This window comes from Aotus nancymaae, unplaced genomic scaffold, assembly GCF_030222135.1.
Source record: "Aotus nancymaae isolate 86718 unplaced genomic scaffold, 86718_ANA_hifiasm-v0.15.2.pri h1tg000029l, whole genome shotgun sequence".
NCBI classification, from domain to species: domain Eukaryota; kingdom Metazoa; phylum Chordata; class Mammalia; order Primates; family Aotidae; genus Aotus; species Aotus nancymaae.
In genome coordinates, this window is record NW_026988442.1 from 64,932,354 (window position 1) to 64,937,848 (window position 5,495).

At 33.8% G+C, this 5,495-nt stretch overlaps 1 non-coding gene across 1 annotated transcript; it reads right to left on the bottom strand.

Annotated features, from left to right (window-relative positions):
* Positions 1-1,889: 1,889 nt before the first annotated feature.
* Positions 1,890-1,996, bottom strand: LOC135277041 (U6 spliceosomal RNA). Its single transcript, XR_010344653.1, has one exon. It is a non-coding gene; the product is annotated as a U6 spliceosomal RNA (small nuclear RNA).
* Positions 1,997-5,495: the final 3,499 nt, after the last annotated feature.

A 5,495-nucleotide genomic window follows, 5' to 3' on the forward strand; every position in this document is an offset into this window, starting at 1 on the left:
ATGGTACCAGCTCCTCTTTGCATGTCTGGTAGAATTCAGCTGTGAACCTACCTGGACCTGGACTTTGGTTGGTTGGTAGGCTATTAATTGCTGCCTCAAATTCAGTCCTTGTTATTTGTCTATTCAGGGTTTCAACTTCTTCCTGGTTTAGGCTTTGTAGAGTGCAAGTGTCCAGGAATTTATCCATTTCTTCCAGGTTTACTGGTTTATTTGCATAGAGTTGTTTGTAGTAATCTCTGATTGTAATTTGTATTTCTGTGGAATCGGTGGTGATATCCCCTTTATCGTTTCTTGTTGCATCTATTTGATTCTTCTCCCTTTTCTTTTTTATTAATCTGGCTAGCAGTATGTCTATTTTGTTGATCTTTTCAAAAAACTAGCTCCTGTATTTATCTTTTGTAGGGTTTTTTTGTGTCTCTATTTCCTTCAGTTCTGCTCTGATCTTAGTTATTTCTTGTCATCTGCTAGCTTTTGAGTTTTTTTGATCTTGCTCCTCTAGCTCTTTCAATTTTGATGATAGGGTGTCAATTTTAGATCTTTCCTCACTTCTCATGTGGGCATTTATTGCTATAAATTTCCTTCTAGACACTGCTTTAAATGTGTCCCAGAGATTCTGGTATGTTTTGTCTTCGTTCTCATTGGTTTCAAAGAACATCTTTATTCCTGCCTTCATTTCGTTGTTTATCCAGTCAACATTCAGAAGCCAGTTGTTCAATTTCCATGAAGCTGTGTGGTTCTGAGTTGGTTTCTTAATTCTGAGTTCTAATTTGATTGCCCTGTGGTCTGAGAGACTGTTTGTTAGGATTTCTGTTCTTTTGCATTTGCTGAAGAGTGATTTACTTCCAATTATGTGGTCAATTTTAGAATAGGTGCAATGTGGTCCTGAGAAGAATGTATATTCTGTGGATTTAGGGTGGAGATTTCTGTAGATGTTTATTAGGTCCGCTTGGTCCAGATCTGAGTTCAAGTCCTGGATATCCTTGTTGATTTTCTGTCTTGTTGATCTAATATTGACAATGGAGTGATAAGTCTCCCACTATTATTGTGTGGGAGTGTAAGTGTCTTTGCAGGTCATTAAGAACTTGCTTTATGTACCTGGGTGCTCCTGTATTGGGTGTGTATATATTTAAGATCGTTAGCTCTTTTTGATGCATTGATCCTTTTACCATTATGTAATGTCCTTATTTGTCTCTTTTCATCTTTGTTAGTTTAAAGTCCATTTTATAAGACACTAGGATTGCAACTCCTGCTTTTTTTTTGCTCTCCATTTGCTTAATAAATCTTCCTCCATCCCTTTATTTTGAGCCTATGTATGTCCTTGCTTGTGAGATGGGTTTACTGAATACAGCACACCGATGGGTCTTGACTTTTTATTTAATTTGCCAGTCTCTGTCTTTTGATTAGGGCATTTAGCCCATTTACATTTAAGGTTAATATTGTTATGAGTGAATTTGATCCTGCCATTTTGATGCTAGCTGGATGTTTTGCCTGTTAGTTGACGTATTTTTTTTCATTGTGTCAATGGTCTTTACCGTTTGGTACATTTTTGGAGTGCCTGGTACTGGTTGTTCCTCTCCTTGTTTAGTGCTTCTTTCAGGAGCTCTTGTAAGGCAGGCCTGGTGGTGATGAAATCTCTCAGCAATTGCTTGTCCATAAAGGATTTTCTTTCTCCTTCGCTTATGAAGCTTAGTTTGGCTGGATATGAAATTCTAGTTTGAAAGTTCTTTTCTTTAAGGATGTTGAATATTGGCCCCCACTTTCTTCTGGCTTGTAGGGTTTCTGCTGAGAGATCCACTGTGAGTGTGATGGGTTTCCCTTTGTGGGTAACCTGACCTTTTTCTCTGGCTGCCCTTAGCATTTTTTCCTTCATTTCAACCCTGGTGAATCTAAAAAATATGGAACGCTTCACGAATTTGCCTGTCATCCTTGCACAGGGGCCATGTTAATCTTCTCTGTATCATTCCAATTTTAGTATATGTGCTGCCAAAGTGAGTACCTGCAATGCCTTTCACTAGCTTTGGAGAACATCTCTAAGGGAAATATCTTCAGTACATTATATTTCATTTATTTCTTCTTGTAAGAATCACAGGTTTCTGAGAACTTGTGAGAGTTGCCTTCCATATATTCCTCAGCACTGGATGTAATACTTGTGTTTCTCATATTTTCAAAGGAGGATATCATGCTTACATGCACACTGTCTTGTGTCATCAAAGTGGCATAATGGTAACCAAGGTTCCTTCTAGATTAGTACGAAGCATCCAAGCAGAAAAAGAATTATTTTTTATATATCTTATAGATATTTCACTCAGTCTGAAGAAATATAACAGAATGATGGGACTAATCTCTTGTTTAGATTTTCTTTGGCCATGTACTATCTAGAAATAAGAAAATAAAGATCTATGTTCACGACTCCCTTATCTCCCCAATGTCCCCGGACTGTGGAATGTTGGGATTCATAGTGTGAATGCTCTGAAAATCAATTATTGTCAGATTTTGTTTTCAGGGCTGCCAGACAATATTTTGGCTCAACTTCAGTCCATTTGGAACACAGCTGTTAAGTTGTTGACAAAAACTAAGGAAATATGAACATGTTCCACCCTTTCCAAAAAAAAAATTGCATTTGTTGGCAACCAATTCAGATAGATTTGAAATTTTCTTATTGGAGAGAAAGTCAGTATCACTCTCTGGCATCATTTTGGGCTGATCTGGTCATTCTTGTGTTCCAACACACATGGCACCCTTCACTCACCACTTGAAATTTCAGAATTTACTTTTGATCATGAATTTGAGCTTTAAGTTACTGTATTAATAACTGCCCAAATCTTTAAGTTTCCTTGGGATTTAGTGTCTCATTGGTTTCTCCACATTGCCAGGTACACTTTTTAAAAAGATTTTAATGGTGAGTTAGCACTAATTTATTTGTAAAGAATTAGTGGTTATATTATACTGCATTTTTTTGTAAATCATAGAAAAATACCATTCAATTAAATAATAAATAGTATGCTGTCATTTATCTAAGAAAATAGAGGTATTATATGTATGTATATAAGCACACATATATTTGTTTACATTAAGAATAAAATCAATAGAAAGATAAAGCACAGAAATGTTAAAACTTTATCTGTTGTGGGAAGGAGAGAACAGGGTAGTGGGGAGAGGAATAGAAACTAGACTTCTTTGAGTATATATTGTTTATTGATTTGTCTTTGGAATTTTGTAGATTTTTACCTAATAACAAAACAAAGTAGAATACATATAAAAGGAATTTCTAAAAAATTTTTAAAAACAAAATAAACTTAACTGTGTACCAAATAGAACTTTATGTGATGATGAAAATGTTCTATATCTCCACCATTTAATATATAGTAGCCTCTAGCTATGTGGATACTTACAATGCAGCTAATATGACTGAGAAACTTAATTTTAAGTTATAGTGAAGTCACTTAAATTATATTTTTACTAGCCATATATGGCTTATGGCTACCATACTGGAGAACACAGAAACAGAATAGTCACATAGAAAGGAACCACTCCAGGTGATTTTAAAATTCAGAACTGTGATTGTATATCCCTAGGACAAAAAGAACTTAAAATGACAAAAAGAACTTAAAAATAATATTAAATGATTTTAAGTTATAATACTTTTGAGAATAATATTGTTATTCTGAGTTTGTTAGGTCTATACTATAAGATATTTAATGAATGAAATGATTAATTATGTCCACGTCTTTGAGAACCCAGATTTTTGGCATATGATTAGAAGAAGATACAGATTGAAGGTTGATAGGTTTTTGTTTTTTTTTGAGACAGGGTCTCACTATATTGCCCAGATTTGTCTCAAACCCTTGGGCTCAAGCAATCTTCCCAGCTCAGCTTCCCAAAGTTCTGAAATTACAGGCCTGAGCCACTGTGCCTGGACAAAAATGTTTGGGGCTTCTATATAGACTCATTATGTATGTTTTCTTAAGAAAATAATTTCCAACTCTGTTCACTGAATAACCCTAGAAACAATGACTAACCCATTAGCAAACAGACCCCCTAATGCTCAGATTATGGTCTCTAAATGCCTTTTGTCAGTAAAAGGAACCAGGACTTATTGGAGAAATGGATAACTCAGCATCTGGGGCAGATAATTTATAAGATAAATTTGAAACATCTTGCCATAATTTAAAATAGGGATGCTTTCAAAGACTAGTATGATTGTGCCAAAAAGAATCAGACACAATTTGGAAAAACTTCTCCTGAACAAAGATGGAAAACTGTGTGCACCATATGAATAACAAGGGCAATTGATTAAGGAATTTCAAATATTTTATATCATAGGTTTATACTAATACTTTAAGAGTTTAGATATCTTTGAAGGATGCTAGAGAACAAACTCATTATGATAAGCTAAATCATCAAGCAATTATTCTGTCTTTCCTGTATGAACTGTACTTCAGGGTGACCAAAGATAATTTCTTTTTGTAACACTGTTCTATCTAATAAATAAGAAGTAATAATGAAATAAGAATATTACTGTCTTCTAGCTATTGAGATATTATCAAGAGATCTGGGGAATGATCATTAATGAATAAATACATCTCAAAATGTGATAGAAGTACACTATGATGAATGTATACTGCTTCTTTGTTGGTTTTCTTTTGTTTTGTTTGTTGTAATAACCCACTAATGAAAATTATATATATACATATATACACACCCATTTTTCATATATTTTTATTTTGTGAGACAACTTATATACATACATGTATGTATACACATTCCACACGTATGTATATAAGTATGTATATTTTAAGTTATAATACTTTTGAAAGTAATATTATTATTATTCTGAGTCTGTTAAGTCTATACTGTGAGACATTTAATAAATCAAATAGGTAATTATGTCCATGTCCTTGAGAACCCAGATTTATGGCATGACTGGAAGAAAATATAGATTGAAGGTTGATAAAGTAAATTTTTTTTTTTTTTTTTTTTTTTTTAGAGACAGGGTCTCACTATGTTGCTCAGGTGTGACTCAAACCCCTGGGCTCAAGCAGTCTTCCCAGCTCAACCTCCAAAAGTTCTGAAATTACAGAACTTCGGGAGTTCTGTATATATATATGTATACATATTTTATGTATATGTATATTTGATGTATAAAAAATATGTATGTATATAAGTTGTCTCACAAAATAAAAATAAATGAATAAGAAAACAAAATCAAACCAACATTGATTGAGCCTTTAGATTTAACTACCAATTTACAGAAACTACAAGAAACAGAAGACCTGATAAAGGATTTCATAGGTGGGTAATTAATGCATTCCATAGGAAGGATCAGCAACTATGACCTGTGGGTCGAATTTGGCTCCTCACCTGTTTTTGTTAATCCTGTTTTATTGCAACACAGCCTTGTCCATTTGTTTACATATTGTTTATGCTGTCTTATGATTGAACAGCAAACTTCAGCAATTGAAACAGAGCACATATAACTCTCAAAACATAAAATA